This window comes from Crinia signifera, chromosome 1 (assembly GCF_055691185.1).
Source record: "Crinia signifera chromosome 1, ASM5569118v1, whole genome shotgun sequence".
NCBI classification, from domain to species: Eukaryota; Metazoa; Chordata; class Amphibia; order Anura; family Myobatrachidae; genus Crinia; species Crinia signifera.
Window position 1 is genome coordinate 218,292,430 of NC_139217.1, and position 16,182 is coordinate 218,308,611.

Below are 16,182 nucleotides of genomic sequence, written 5' to 3' on the forward strand. Positions count from 1 at the left end.
GGTCTACCCCATGTACTGCATGTAATTATTGAATATATTTTGCTAAAAACAAAAAGTGACTTTACAAAGACCCTTTGAGTGCCGCATCTCTTTGCAACTTGTACTAATCCTTTTGGAGGCACCTGGGCACTTATGCGCACACAGCGAGTGCCAGCTCAAACAAATATATATATATATATATATATATATTTTTTTATTTGTGATCAAGATCTTCTGAATTGAGCAGCAATTTTTTATGTTTGTTCACCATTTGTATATTTGTGATACCCTAATAAGGGCTTGTTTTATTTCTGTACATTATATATATTTGTACGTTTTATATTAAATATTGAATTTTCAAATCTGTATTGATTGTATACTAGAGCACTCTGATACTCCCCCTCTTTTCCATTTCTATTGTTTGGGTCTTGTCTAACAGAAGACCCTTCAGAGGTGCTGCTCCTATTCCATTAGCGCAGGAAGGGGTCCCCCCCATTTGTTTTATATCTATCTATCTATCTATCTATCTATATATATATATATATATATAGATATATATATCTATATATATCTATATATATCTATATCTATATATATATCTATATATAGATATAGATATATATATCTATCTATATATATATATATATATATATATATATATATATATCTATCTCTATATATATCTATCTATCTATATATAGATTATATATATGCCACATTATGCCCCTTATGCGTCCATACTCACTCAAATGATCAACACCTGAACTAATGAACGTAATTAACATAAGGGTGCCTACAAGGCTCAACCCTGCATACCTTTATAGCAGTCTCCACTGACCAAAATAGCCTGTAGTGTAGCGTGGCTGCTACACTACGGGTATTCAGCAGTATAAACCCAGAAGCGCCGGCCCGGAAGTGACGTCAGTGCGTTCCACTGACTCTCCACTTCCTATGTTTGCGTTCCACAGTGTCTCAGCGGCGCTGTCAGCCTGAAAGCTGAAAATACAACAGGGAATAAAGCACTCCACATCTCATAGGGGCTATCTTCTCAACTATTAATTATATGGGGGAAACAGCTACTACTAATGATATCGGCTGCATCTAGTGGGCATATATAACTCTGGCCCATGACACAGCCAGAGTCACACTCTTAAAGGAAACAAGGCTATGATTTGAGTGAGGAGGTAGGGTCACCAAATTGTGCCCACACCATAACCAATATAGAGGCGCAATAAGGCTACACCTAAAGCCCATAACAATAAAGTGCTATATACTAAAGTGTATTATAATACAGTACAACAATTGCCCAATAAACATATAACATTACATACATACAGTATACAGTATTTACATCACATACAACAGATACAGATAGACATACAAAATAATAATATTAATCAATGGTCAGAGTATCACCGTCAGTGATATGGTAACTCCGCGTCAGTCGATTACTACTGCCCACAGCCAACAATATGTCACTATTCATGACGACAGAAAGCAATTATGCGGGTTATGCTCATTAAGTCCCGGAGGGGCGACTGTATTAAGTTGGTGAATCCACCGTGCCTCGAGTTGGCGTAAACGAAGATGTCGATAACCTCCTCTTGTGGGTTTGGGTACATGATCCACAAGCATGTATCGCAATGTGGCAATCTGGTGTCCGGCCGCCAGATAATGTTTGGCTACTGGTTTATCCGACATACCAGATGAGATAGCCGTCCTGATAGAATAGCGATGATTCGCCATGCGCTCACGGAAGGTTCGGCTTGTCATGCCGACATAATACAATGTGCACGGACAGATCAGCACATAGATGACGAAAGTGCTCGTACATGTTAATCTGTGTCGGATTTTTATCCTATTGCCATTGTGCGGATGTCCTATCGTAGGTCCGCTGATCATCGCATGGCACGTCGTGCACCCAGTACAGCGAAAGCAGCCTCCCCTCAATGTCCTTGCGGACTGACTATTCTCCAACGGAGGGTATAGCGTGGGGCGCATCAACATTTGTTGTAAATTCCGCCCTAGTCTGTATGAATTCAGAGGCGGTTTAGATTTATTCAGTTTCAAGGCTGTGTCGCTTGCCAACATCGGCCAATACTTCTTGTATAGATCTTGCGTCATATATGCAGTATGGTCGTAATTACCCACACGGACAAATTGTGATGCTGTATTAGGTCTAGTTATTTGCTGGTCAATTGGAGTGGCATGCATCGTCCTCGCCTTTCCGAGGCATCTTTCAATAGTACGGTTTGAATAACCCAGGGCCAGAAATCTATCAGTCATCTCTTCTATCTGTTGTTCAGCCAGTATTGTACAGTTTGTGCGTAGAACGCGCAGAAACTGGGATATGGGTAAACTCTCTTTGAGCCGAACTGGATGTTGGCTGCTGGCTTCAAAGAGTGTGTTTCTGTCTGTCATTTTCCTGAAGAGTGTGTACCCAAGTTTATGATTTTCACGAAGGACCGTGACATCCAGAAAATTGACTGATTGTTGGCTATGGGTGTACGTAAATCGAATGGGCTCAGACACAGAGTTTAACCAACTAACCATTGACAAAAAGAGTCTTGCGTTCCCGACCAAATCAAAAAAACGTCGTCAATAAAACGCAAGTAACAGATCAGATGTGTATGGAATTTGGGCAGAATGTATTTCCGTTCATACCAGTCCATGTACAGATTGGCGTAATATGGGGCCAAGTTTGACCCCATGGCCATCCCATTGACCTGGGCATAAGTCTGGTCCGTACATAAAGAAATTCCTGGTCAGAACTAGTTCAATTAATGACATAAGGAATTCGACAGGTGGTCTCATCTGTTTATGTGTAATGAACTGCTGCCTAGTCGCCTCCATACCTGCCCCATGAGGTATGACTGTGTACAAGGACTGAATGTCCATAGTCACAAGCCACACCTGTGTCACTGGCAGACTAATCTGTTGAATCTTACGAATAAAATCAGGTGTGTCTCTTAAGTAGCTCTGGGTGCCTTGCACCATCGGCTGCAGGAAGCCATCGCCATAACGTGCCAAGGGTTGTAGAACAGACCCCCTGGCCGAGATAATGGGTCGGCCATGAGGTCTGTCCAAGCCCTTGTGCACCTTAGGAAGCGTATAAATAATCGGTGTAATTGGACAATCGACCTTCAGAAATAGCACAGTTTTCTGTTCAATCCAACCACAATTCAAAGCCATATCTACAACACAATCAACTTCTCTCTTAATTGACACTGTTGGGTTGAACTCAAGTTTTTTTATAGGTATCCAAATCTGACAACTGGCGTCTTATTTCAAGATCATAGTCGGTTCAATCCTGTAGGACCACCTACAGCAGGACGTATGACCACTGCAGGATTGTCCCGAAGGATTGTACATGTGTCAGATTAAAGTACCTAAGCTTCACGGAAGCCTGTGCATGCATTTCAACTTGTCATTCTTAGAAAGGTATGAATGCTGTGGTTATTTGAGATAGGGTCGAATGAGCTATATATATCTAAATATAGGATAGTTATGCCACAAACAATAGTGTTAACAAGCGCCCAAATGATAATACAACCATGATCAACCAAGTTTTCATCAGAAATAAAACATTTATTAAAACAATGATATAAAACAAGCGTATTGTTGAATTTTGGAACGGTAATATTCTCCAATATGTATCATAACAAGTACCCGACGCGTTTCGTCTCTTTACGAGACTTCATCAGGGGTGCAATACTTTTTATGAATCTTAAAAGATCCTGTATGAATTAAACAAGGGTGGAGATGCGATGTAATCTCAACCACAACTGTCCAAAATATATGAATAATTGACTGTAGATCTTTTAGGTATTAACTTGTAATCCACTAACAATAAATGTTAATCTTCTTCTTATGGGTTGGCGGTGTGAACCATGTTAGATAAATAATAACTTCACCTTTTTATTGTATTGAAAATGATGTACCGCTCAAAAGATACATAAAATAACCACATAAACGGGGGAACTTTATTATATATGTATATAATTTTATCCTCAAAAAAAGGATGGAGTCCCTTAATCCTTTATATGGCTTAAAATCAAGGCAAATGAGTCTCCTTAATGCTCCCTGTGGATGTGTGCTCTCCAGTGTCGAGATAGCACGGAAGAGCACACATCCACAGGGAGCACTAAGGAGACTCCTTTGCCTTGATTTTAAGCCATTTAAAGGATTAAGGGACTCCATCCTTTTTTGAGGATAAAATTATATACATATATAATAAAGTTCCCCCGTTTATGTGGTTATTTTATGTCTGGATGTATCTTTTGAGTGGTACATCATTTCCAATACAATAAAAAGGTGGAGTTATTATTTATCTAAAATAGTTCACACCACCAACCCATAAGAAGAAGATTAACATATTTATTGTTAGTTGATTACAAGTTAATACCTAAAAGATCTACAGTCAATTATTCATATATTTTGGACAGTTGTGGTTGAGATTACATCGCATCTCCACCTTGTTTAATTCCTACAGAATCTTTAAAGATTCATAAAAAGTGCTGCACCCCTGATGAAGTCTCGTAAAGAGACAAAACACATCTGGCACTTGTTATGATACATATCCTCTCACGGAAAGTTCTCACGGTTTTGCCCACATAGCACTTCCCACAGGGACATTTAATCATGTACACCACGTGTGTACTCATACAGGTGACTGGATGTCTAATTTTGACTTTAATGCCGGCGTGAGGATGGCAAAAAGTTTTGGTATTTGACATTCCACTACATGTCGTGCAACCCAAACATGTATAGCATCCTCCTTCTTTGACACGAGTGTGGGGAGGTGATCTTTTCGCAATGTCCGTCCTCACCCCCCAATCTCGTATGTTTCGGCCTCTTTTATAGCATGACATGATAGATTAATTTTTTACCCGTATGCTATTTTTCTCTCATACTCCTTATTATATAGATTTGCATGTCTGCATTGTGTCTTAACTTACTGCATATGTTTTTCTGTTTTTTTCCTATCACGCATTCACGGTATTTTTATGTTGATGTGTTCCATAGCGTCCGTTGTGGTAATGGCAACAGGTTCTCTATGCTGCGTGAGCCCCAACGCCCGGCGGAGTGACGTCATCCATACCAGCCATGGCAGGACGGAGGAACGCCCCCCCCCCCCCCCGGCGTGCGGCTCCACGCTACACATCACCAGGGTTGTAAGTATAAATAAATGTTATGCACTGTCACTTGTTTGTACTTGACTTGAAAACAGTTAATAAATAACTGAAACGTTGTCTACAACTGCCTTTTCCGAGCGGATGTATTTACAGCTGAGTGCCGCACCCTGGATACACTATATATATATATATATATATATATATATATATATATAAGCCGAGAGTCCTGAATATAACTATATATATATATATATATATATATATATATATATATATATATATATATATATGTATATGGAGTTATATTCAGGACTCTCGGCTTATATGTTCCAGCTTTAATTTTTCCCTATTGGTGATTTGCACAATTTCATTTATTTTTTGCCCAATACAAATTGGTAGCCCAGATTGGACAGTCTGTATCCGGTAGCACTTGTGAAAATGGCGGAATCCGCAGCTAATGATGGCAGTGAAGGCACGGCTGGTGTCGATTTTTCACATCTACATTTTGCAGCATGTGAATTGTTAAGTTTCTCTGAACAGAGGCAGAGGTTATATCAGATAAAGACAAATTATGTGACCAGGATGACCTATTGCCTCTCGATACCCTGCACAAGGACCTTTGGAGACTAAATCGCAAAGCAATTGACTATAAAATGTCATAGTGTCTCTAAGTGACTATTTTCATGCCAAGAGAATACCATGTGGTCTGCGGGTGAAAAATTGCCCGACTATCGGCCGCAATGATTCTAACTTTTGCCGACGTTGGGTCGCTATAGCAAACAAGTGCTCACTGGATTGGATTCTATTGATAATCGAGCAATCCAACAAGGAACTAACTACCCTAAAGGAAAAGTTTTCTGCATTTGAAATAATCAACAAACCCATCCTAAGTGCGGATGTGGAGGTGGACTGGTACACCAAACTAAACACACAGATCCAGACCTACAAAAGAGATTTAATACGTTTAAAAATAGAAAAATTCGCTAAAGTGGAGGCTGACTACGACAATCACACTGTGTATCAGTGTGTCAGCAATAAACAAGAACCAAGGTTACTCCAGAAGACTTTTTTTCGCAGAGGCTGTAACTTCGGCTCCAATAATGGCAGGGTCCACCACTAACAGTGACAACGAGGGCACCAACTCTAGTCAACCAAGGGGAAACCCTCAAGGCGCAACGACCCGGTCCAAATACAAAAAACCAAGCGTACCCGCACCTGTCATGGTGGCCAGGGGAAGAAGCTCCCAAAGAGGTAGACCGCCTCTAACCAATCGTCAGTGATTTACAACTTGTCTGACTACACATTATCATCCAGTGAAGTCAGCCTGCTTTCGAAAGACCTGTCGTTTGTGCCCACAAATAACTTTGAACCATTGAAGTGGCAAATTGAACTCCATAACCTACAACGTAAATTACGGATCAAAGAATTTTGTGAAAAAAATCCCTCTGTCAGTGCAAACCAGGACAGTATACCTAATCAGGTCTGTAAATTGATGCCCCGGTCCAAATTCGACCCTCCATCAAATAATGCGTCAATCAAGACGTTTATGCGTCAATTAGAACATCAATCGGCTATACAGCCCATACAATCTGATGGGTTTAATCGCAGTAATTTAACAAAGGAGGAATGGGCATCTCTTCAGCGGTTGTCATCTAATAAAGAAGTAATTTTTAGGTCTGCGGACAAAGGCGGAGCCTTGGTACTCCTCAACACTAAGGACTATCTTAAAGAAATATCAAAACAACTGGATGATACATCGATATACCGCAAGTTGGCGGGTGACCCTAGTGTTTAAACGTAATTTGATTGTGTGCCTTGAATCTGCAGTGGCAAATAATCTCATTGACAAAAAATTAAAAGAAGCTCTTATCCCTGAGGATCCCAAAACCCCTTTGATATACCTTATCCCGAAGATTCACAAAGACCCTGTCAACCCACCTGGCCGGCCAATAATTGCGGCCAGGGGGTCTTTGTTTCAACGAGTATCTACTTATTTGGACACGTTATTCCAACCTTGTGTTCAGAGTCATTGTTGCAGTCCCTGACGCTCGGCGGCCGGGGGCGGGTGCACGGGAGGTGCACACGGCACTTCCGCCCGGCTCAGCCGAGCGTCCGGCGCTCACTTCCGCCCGGCAGGGTGACGTCACTTCCGCCCGGCGCGGGCGTCAATGTATCAGCTCCCGGCGTTCCCCTGCAGCCGCCCAGCGGTTGCCTGGTAACAGGGGACGCCGGGAGTCGCGCGCTCGGCCACCTGATTAATTAGAAGTCGGGGCTGGTCCCAGCAGGGACTTCCCATTGGCTGCAGTATCCCTTTTAAGGGATGCTCACAGGCAAAATGGCGTCGGTTATAGCTTTCTGACAGCTATCCTGGTCGCATCGCCTGTTCCCTACCTTGTCTCCCCGTGTCTGGTTGGTCTCAGTCCTGGTGCATCCCTGCCACTGTTCGCCCGGCTACCCCTTCTGGGGTCACGTGAGTGCTCCTATTGGAGCTTTATTCTTTATCTTTTCATTGTGGGCAGATTGCCTATTGTCTTTCTGTTTTATCCTCTGGCTGCACAGTCATTTCCTTATTTAGGATTAGGTCCTCATGTTCTTGGACCACCCTTGCTGGTCTCCGCTGGTAGCGGGGCTCATTCTACTTTCGCTTCTTTATTTCTGTTATTAGGCAGGGCTGTTTTCCTGCTATTTTCCTCTGTCGTTTTGGGGAACTCTTTTTTGGTGTTGTTTTTGCATGGTGGTGATTCCCCGTGTAATCTCCCTTGTGTTTGCGACTGAGTCGCGTCCCCGTCCTTGGCCAGGTGCCGGCAGTCAGGGTGTGTTTTGTCAGTTAGGCCCTGTAGTTAGAGTTACCTTTTGCGTTACCTCTGACGATCGCTGGCCACTTCTCCCAACATAAGACCTGGCTGCATCGGGGCTGGAGCGGGCATAACCCGCTCCTTCGGACGCGGCGGCCACAGGTGAACACTAGCTCTCGCAGTGGCCAGTCATCTGCCAGAGGAATCCAACAGAGAGAGTGTAGGGTTCGCTGTGGCCGTCTTGACCAGCGGTCCCGGGCTCACGCCTGACGTTCTGCACCCAGCCTTCCAGCATAACATTATAACCGGCCATACAGGTTATATAAATTTTTCTTTTATATAGCAACCATTCAGGCAGACTTCGAAATGAATCCCACTCCTCAGACTTTTTCAGACCAGGTTCAGGGTTGGACTCAGATGGTGCGAGATTTAGCTTTGAAAGTTGCTACTCAGGAGCAAAGAATCCGATCTCCAGATCCAGGGGTGCTGGAACCCAAAGTTAATTTGCCTGACCGTTTTTCCGGGGATTGTAGGGCCTTTTTCAACTTCCGTGAGAGTTGTAAACTGTATTTTCGACTTAGACCTCGGTCCTCTGGCTCAGAAGCTCAGCGAGTGGGCTTAGTAATGTCACTCCTGCAAGGAGATCCTCAGACCTGGGCCTTTGGTCTCCCGGCCGATAGTCCAGTCTTGGCAACGGTGGAGAGTTTCTTTACGTCCCTAGGCCTTCTCTACGATGATCCTGACAGGGAAGCTTCTGCGGAAACCCATCTCCGGGCCCTTAAATAGGGAAGGGACCCAGCGGAGGCTTACTGTACAGAATTCCGCCGTTGGTCTAATGATTGCTGCTGGAATGACTCTGCTTTACGGAGTCAAGTCCGTTGTGGGCTTTCTAATGCCATCAAGGATAGCCTAATCCAGTATCCAGTACCTACCTCTCTAGATAAACTTATGGAGTTGGCTATTCGCATTGACCGCCACCTCCGCGAGCGAAGGTCCGAGCGAGGGGCACAAGTACGTCCGCTTCCATTTGTTCCCTTGGTTCCCGAGGATAGTGAAGAACCCATGTAAATAGGGGCGACTCGCATCTCCTCGGAAGAAAGAGCCCGCCGGTTCAGTACCGGCCTTTGCCTATATTGTGGAGGCAAAGGGCATCTTCTCCACAATTGTCCTGTTAGGCCAGTAAAAGCTCAGGCCAAGTGAACGTGGAGAGGGTTCACTTAGGCCTTCAGCTTTTTTCCTCTCAAGATTCGTTACTAGCTCCTTGTTGCATCTCTTTTCAAGAGAATAATTTTTCTGGGACTGCCTTTATCGACAGTGGCGCTGCAGGAAACATATTTCTTTAGCCCGTAGTCTTGGTATTCCCTTTCTCAGACTCAATGGTTTTATCACCCTGCGGGGTTTAGACGGGAATGTGCTTTCTAACGGGGATATTTCTTTTCAAACTCCTTTAGTGCAGCTTACCGTAGGGTTGTGTCATTCAAAAGAAATTACGTTTTTATTGACCTCTTGCCCGGGTGTCCCCATTGTCTTGGGTCATCCTTGGTTAGTAAAACATAACCCGGTTACAGATTGGAGTTCTGGAGAGATTGCTCGTTGGAGTCCTTATTGCTCTGAACAATGTATCCACATCCCGTTGGTCCAAGCTGCTATGTCTCTTTCCGAGATTCCTTCTTCTTATATAGATTTTTCGGATGTCTTCTCGAAGGGAAAAGCAGACAATCTTCCCCCACATCGTTCCTACGACTGTGCCATCAAGTGAATTCCCCATGCTCCTCTGCCTAAAGGGAGGTTGTATGCTTTGTCTATCCCCGAGACCAAGGCTATGGAAGAATACGTCCAGGAAAGCCTCAAGAAGGGTTTCATCCGACCCTCAAAATCACCCCTTAGTGCCGGCTTCTTTTTTGTAGAGAAAAATGATGGCTCTCTCAGGCCTTGTATTGATTTTCGTGCTCTTAACAAAATCACGGTGAAAAACACGTATCCTCTTCCTTTGATTTCGGTAATCTTTGATCAATTAAGGTCCGCCACCATCTTTATTAAAATTGATCTCAGAGGTGCGTACAATCTCATCCGAATCAAGGAAGGTGACGAATAGAAGACGGCATTTAGTACTCAATCTGGGCATTACGAGTACCTAGTAATGCCTTTCGGTCTTTCCAACGCCAATGCCGTCTTTCAAGATCTTATTAATGACGTCCTCCGTGATTTTTTGGGTCAATTCGTGGTCGTGTACTTGGACGACATTTTGATTTTTTTCCTGGGATGTGAACTCGCATAGGAACCAAGTGAGGCAAGTTCTGCAAAAGTTAAGGGAGAACCAGTTGTTTGCAAAACTGGAGAAATGCGAGTTTGACGTGTCCCAAGTATCATTCCTGGGATACATAATTTCCTCTGAGGGATTTCGGATGGATCCCAAGAAACTACAAGCTATCGTGGATTGGTCCCGACCCACCAACTTGAAGGCTGTCCAACGATTTCTTGGATTTGCCAACTATTATAGGCGCTTTATCCATTCTTTTTCTTCTATAGTAGCGCCCTTGGTTGCCCTAACAAAGAAAGGGGCCGATCCATCCAAATGGTCTCCGCAAGTGGAGCAGGCCTTCCATGCTCTTAAACAGGCCTTCGTCTCAGCTCCCGTGTTGAGACATCTGGACCCAGATCTCCCCTTCATAGTGGAGGTGGATGCCTCCGAAGTAGGGCCCGGAGCAGTTCTGTCCCAAAGAGATCCGGAGTCTCGAGAAGTACATCCCTGTGCGTTCACGTCGAGAAAATTCTCTTCGGCTGAGACTAATTACGACGTAGGGAATAGAGAATTGCTTGCGGTCAAATGGGTCTGTGACGAATGGCGTCACTGGTTGGAAGGAGCATCAAATATTAGTTCTTACTGACCACAAGAACTTACAATATATTGAAACAGCCAAAAGGCTCAATGCTCGGCAAGCCCGCTGGGCACTGTTCTTTATGCGGTTTAACTTCATTATCTCCTACGTACCCGGTTCAAAGAACAGTAGAGCAGACGCCCTTTCTCGCAGTTTTCTTCCCCAACACGGGATCAAGACCAGCAAAATTCCTATTCTGCCAGCAACTTTTATTCATGCAGGGATCAATCAGACGTTGGAGGGGTTAATTCGTCAAGCTCAAGATCAGGCTCCTGCCCAAACCCCAGCCTCTCGATTATTTGTGCCTGAATTTCTTCGACGTAGGGTATTGTCGGAACTGCATGATTCCAAAATTGCTGGTCATCCTGGGATCGTTAAAACCTTAGATCTTTTATCTCGGGTAGTTTGGTGGCCAGGGATGGCACGAGACGCCAGGGAATTCGTTTTGTCTTGTCCAGTGTGCGCCCAACATAAAGTCCCTAGGTTCTTGGGGTTCTGATCCCCTTATCCATTCCTTCCAGGCCGTGGTCTCACCTGGCCATGGATTTCATAGTTGGGTTACCTGTGTCATCTCAGTGTCAAGTTATCTGGGTCATCATTGACAGATTTTCTAAAATGGCACACTTTGTGGCGCTGAAACAATTACCGTCCGCCAAGGAGTTGGTCGGGTTGTTCTTGCAACATGTGTTCAGGCTTCATGGTTTGCCTTCCAATATTGTTTCAGATCGAGGTCCACAGTTTGTGGCACAATTCTGGAGACTTTTTTGCTCCTCTCTCAAAATAAAGATCAGTCGGTACTTGTTTCCTAGAACGGCCACAATCGTGAGTGATCGTGGCTCTTAATTAAGGGACACGATCCTCACGATGTGGCCGATTTTTGACACTTTTTTCACTTTGATTGACAGAAATCGGGTCAATCGGTCGGTCGCGACCAATTAAAATCGGCCGCGATGCGACCGACCGATTGACCCAATTTTTCCATAGACTTCAATGTTAAAAAATCTTTTAACATTGAAATCGGGAGGATCTTGTCGGTCTTGTGCCATTATAATGGCACAAGATGAGATGGACTTGATTAAGTCCATCTCACATAGGGAAAAATGTTAAAAAAGGTGAAATGGGCCAATATGACCCATTTCACATTTTTTATGTGCCCGCCATGAACCCACGATAGACGTCAACCCGAAGCGTGGCGAGCGCAGCGAGCCCGCGAGGGGCGGCGGTGCGCGTCCTCCGACCTTTTCATTCCCCTACTATCCACTAGGGCGTGGAGTGAGAATAGAATAGTGTGGCGAGCGCAGCGAGCCACCGAGCCCGAAGCGTGGCGAGCGCAGCGAGCCCCGCGAGGGGACGCGTATACCTGTGAAGTTAGACGCGTCCCCTCGCGGGGCTCGCTGCGCTCGCCACGCTTCGGGCTCGGTGGCTCGCTGCGCTCGCCACACTATTCTATTCTCACTCCACGCCCTAGTGGATAGTAGGGGAATGAAAAGGTCGGAGGACGCGCACCGCCGCCCCTCGCGGGCTCGCTGCGCTCGCCACGCTTCGGGTTGACGTCTATCGTGGGGTCTAGCCCACTTAGTAACATTTGTGGGGGCAATTGAAAATAATCAGGTGAAAAAAAAAAAAAAATCGGGTGAAAAATCGGTCGATCGGATCGGTCGCATCGTATGCGACCAAATCGCATGCGATGCGATCGATCCGATTTTTTATCTTACGACCACAACGATCTAAATCGTTGTGGCCGTTCTAGGAAACAAGTACCGATCAGTCTAACCTCAGCTTTTCATCCGCAATCGAACGGACAGACGGGGCGACTGAATCAATCCCTCAAGCAGTACCTAAGGTGTTTTGTGTCCAAACTGCAAAATGATTGGGTGAGCTTTCTGCCATTAGCAGAATTTGCGTATAATAAATGCCTCCCCCTTTTTTGTGGTTTTTGGTTTTCATCCACGGGCCAATGCTTTAGGACCAGAAGCCCCCAAATCTTCTTTTTCTTCTTCTGTTTCTCACCTCAGAGTTATCAGGAAAAGAACCCATGAGGCTCTCAAGGAAGCTGCTTTGAAGGAGAAAGTGTTCGTTGACAAGTCCCGACGCCCTTGCCAATTCAAAGTTGGTGACTGGGTGTGGTTGTCCACCTTTAATATCAAACTCCACCAACAGTCGGCGAGGTTAGGGCCAAGGTATATCGGTCCCTTTTGTATTTTAAAGAGGGTTTATCCGGTGGCCTTTCGCCTTTTGCTGCCCAAATCCCTCAAGATCGCCAGCACTTTCCACGCCTCTCTGCTGAAACCGGTGTTCTTCTCACAAAAATTTCCCCGCAGGATTAACCCTGGGTCTTCTCCGGTGGTGGTACGGGGACAGCAGGAGTTCCAGGTGGAGAAGATACTTGATTCTAAGTTTCGTAGAGGTTCTCTGCAGTTTTTAGTGCATTGGAAAGGCTTCGGTCCCGAAGAAAGGTCGTGGGTTCCCGAGAAGGATTTGCATGCCCCCAATCTTAAGAGGCTATTCTTTCGGGAATTTCCGTACAGACCCGGTGGTAGGGGTTTGTTGACCCCTCCTCAAGGGGGGGGTACTGTTGCAGTCCCTGACGCTCGGCGGCCGGGGGCGGGTGCACAGGAGGTGCACACGGCGCTTCTGCCTGGCTCAGCCGAGCATCCGGCGGTCACTTCCGCCCGGCGTGGGCGTCAATGTCTTAGCTCTGACGTCCCTGACGCTCGGCGGCCGGGGGCGGGTGCACAGGAGGTGCACACGGCACTTCAGCCCGGCTCAGCCGAGCGTCCGGCGCTCACTTCCGCCCGGCGCGGGCGTCAATGTATCAGCTCCCGGCGTTCCCCTGCAGCCGCCCAGCGGTTGCCTGGTAACAGGGGACGCCGGGAGTCGCGCGCTCGGCCACCTGATTAATTAGAAGTCAGGGGCTGGTCCCAGCAGGGACTTCCCATTGGCTGCAGTATCCCTTTTAAGGGATGCTCACAGGCAAAATGGCGCCGGTTATAGATTTCTGACAGCTATCCTGGTCGCATCGCCTGTTCCCTACCTTGTCTCCCCGTGTCTGGTTGGTCTCAGTCCTGGTGCATCCCTGCCACTGTTCGCCCGGCTACCCCTTCTGGGGTCACGTGAGTGCTCCTATTGGAGCTTTATTCTTTATCTTTTCATTGTGGGCAGATTGCCTATTGTCTTTCTGTTTTATCCTCTGGCTGCACAGCCATTTCCGTATTTAGGATTAGGTCCTCATGTTCTTGGACCACCCTTGCTGGTCTCCGCTGGTAGCGGGGCTCATTCTACTTTCGCTTCTTTATTTCTGTTATTAGGCAGGGCTGTTTTCCTGCTATTTTCCTCTGTCGTTTTGGGAACTCTTTTTTGGTGTTTTTGCATGGTGGTGATTCCCCGTGTAATCTCCCTTGTGTTTGCGACTGGGTCGCGTCCCCGTCCTTGGCCAGGTGCCGGCAATCAGGGTGTGTTTTGTCAGTTAGGTCCTGTAGTTAGAGTTACCTTTTGCGTTACCTCTGACGATCGCTGGCCACTTGTCCCAACATAAGACCTGGCTGCATCGGGGCTGGAGCGGGCATAACTCGCTCCTTCGGACACGGCGGCCACAGGTGAACACTAGCTCTCGCAGTGGCCAGTCATCTGCCAGAGGAACCGAACAGAGAGAGTGTAGGGTTCGCTGTGGCCGTCTTGACCGGCGGTCCCGGCTACAGGCTCACGCCTGATGTTCTGCACCCAGCCTTCCAGCATAACAGTCATGCTAGATTATTACTGGACACGACTGACTTACTAAACAAATTGTTGTTGTTACCTAAAATTTCTGCTGAGGTGTGGCTGGTCACCATCGATGTCTGCAGCCTGTACACCTCGATCCCACACAGGGAGGGTGTGCAAGCTGCTAGACAGTTTTTGGTGGATCATCCCTTGTATGTGGGTCCTAATGTAACTTTAATCATGGAACTTCTAGAAATGCTGTTGAGTTGTAATTATTTTGCACATGCTAATGATTTCTACCTACAAGTGAGTGGGTGTGCGATGGGGTTCCCTGTGGCCCCATCGTACGCCAATGTATTTATGTTCTTCATTGAACAAATGTTGTTCTTTTCCAGTGAAGCTGTGTCGTCGAGGATCTTGTTTTATTCAAGATTCATCGACGATATCTTGTTATTATGGTCAGGTCCAGCAGAGATGTTGTCCTCCATCATTCAACAGCATAATGCCAGTGAGAGTCTGATTAAGCTCACTTTTGAAATGAATTTAAAAGAGATTTCATTTCTTGATGTAAAGATCATCAAGGACAATTAGTAACCACACTGTTCAGTAAGGAAACTTATTATTACTGTATAGCAGTTTCCACCCTGCCCCTCTTAGAGCAGGGTTGCCGTACTTTTTTTTGAGAGTACGTAGAATTAATTCCGATTATGAGACAGCCAGCAAGCAGATTGACATCATGTTGACTAAATTCAGAGAAAGAGGTTATCCCCCTGAATTATTGATTGAGGCCAAAAACAAAGTCTTAAAATTGGATAGAACAGCGTTACTATCTAAAACTCTTAAAAAATCCCAGCAAAAAGTGTTAGCCCAGTTTTTAATCCTCAAAGCAAGTGTATTAATACAATAGCTAAACGCAATTGGTCACTAATCACCTCTGACAAAGCTTTAGGCTTGTCAGACACCAAGTTATTATCATGTTATTATCATGTTATAAAAGAGGTCGTAACCTCAGAGACTATCTAGTTAAAACAGATATATGTTGGACATGTCATCTTCCAAAAGTAAACATTTTTTACAGCCTGAAAACGGATGTTTCGGTTGTGGATGTGTCACATGCGGGTTTCTTCTGAAAGGGAAATCATTTCAACACCCCCAATAATGGAAAATTTATGACATCAGATTTCACCTCTCTTGCAAAATGAGATATTTGGTGTACCAAATTGTTTGGCCTTGTGGGCTGTCATACGTGGGTAAAACGGAACGGACGTTTCGTGAGCGTATGACAGCCCATAGATCTGCAATCAAGCTGGCTCTTGAAGTTGGTGGCAGTGATCAGCCTGTCGCCAGGCATTTTGTGGAATGTCGACATTCATTGACGTCGATAAGATACAGAATGATCGATTACATTCCGCCCCTTAAACAGGGTGGGAATAGGGGTATTGCTTTATTAAAAAGAGAGAGCCAGTGGATTATGCGTCTCAACACTTTAACTCCTCATGGTCTTAATGACCAATTAGGGGTTGGTTGTTTTTGATTGCTCGGATTGGTACATAATGTTATAATGTTTTGTAATACCCGCGTAGCAGGTTTATGCAGTCTGTTTCATTCTGTTATGTTATAATGTTGTTATTTTGGCAATTACAGGTTTTGTTTTGGGTGTTATGCAGTAAGCATCAGCGTCTCCCTGACAACGGG

At 45.2% G+C, this 16,182-nt stretch overlaps 1 protein-coding gene across 3 annotated transcripts in view; it reads right to left on the minus strand.

Moving 5' to 3' along the window:
- The window catches only part of LOC146068921 (GRAM domain-containing protein 2A-like), a 291,321-nt gene that overhangs the window by 128,274 nt on the left and 146,865 nt on the right, over positions 1-16,182 (minus strand). The gene's annotated exons all lie outside the window — the stretch shown is intronic.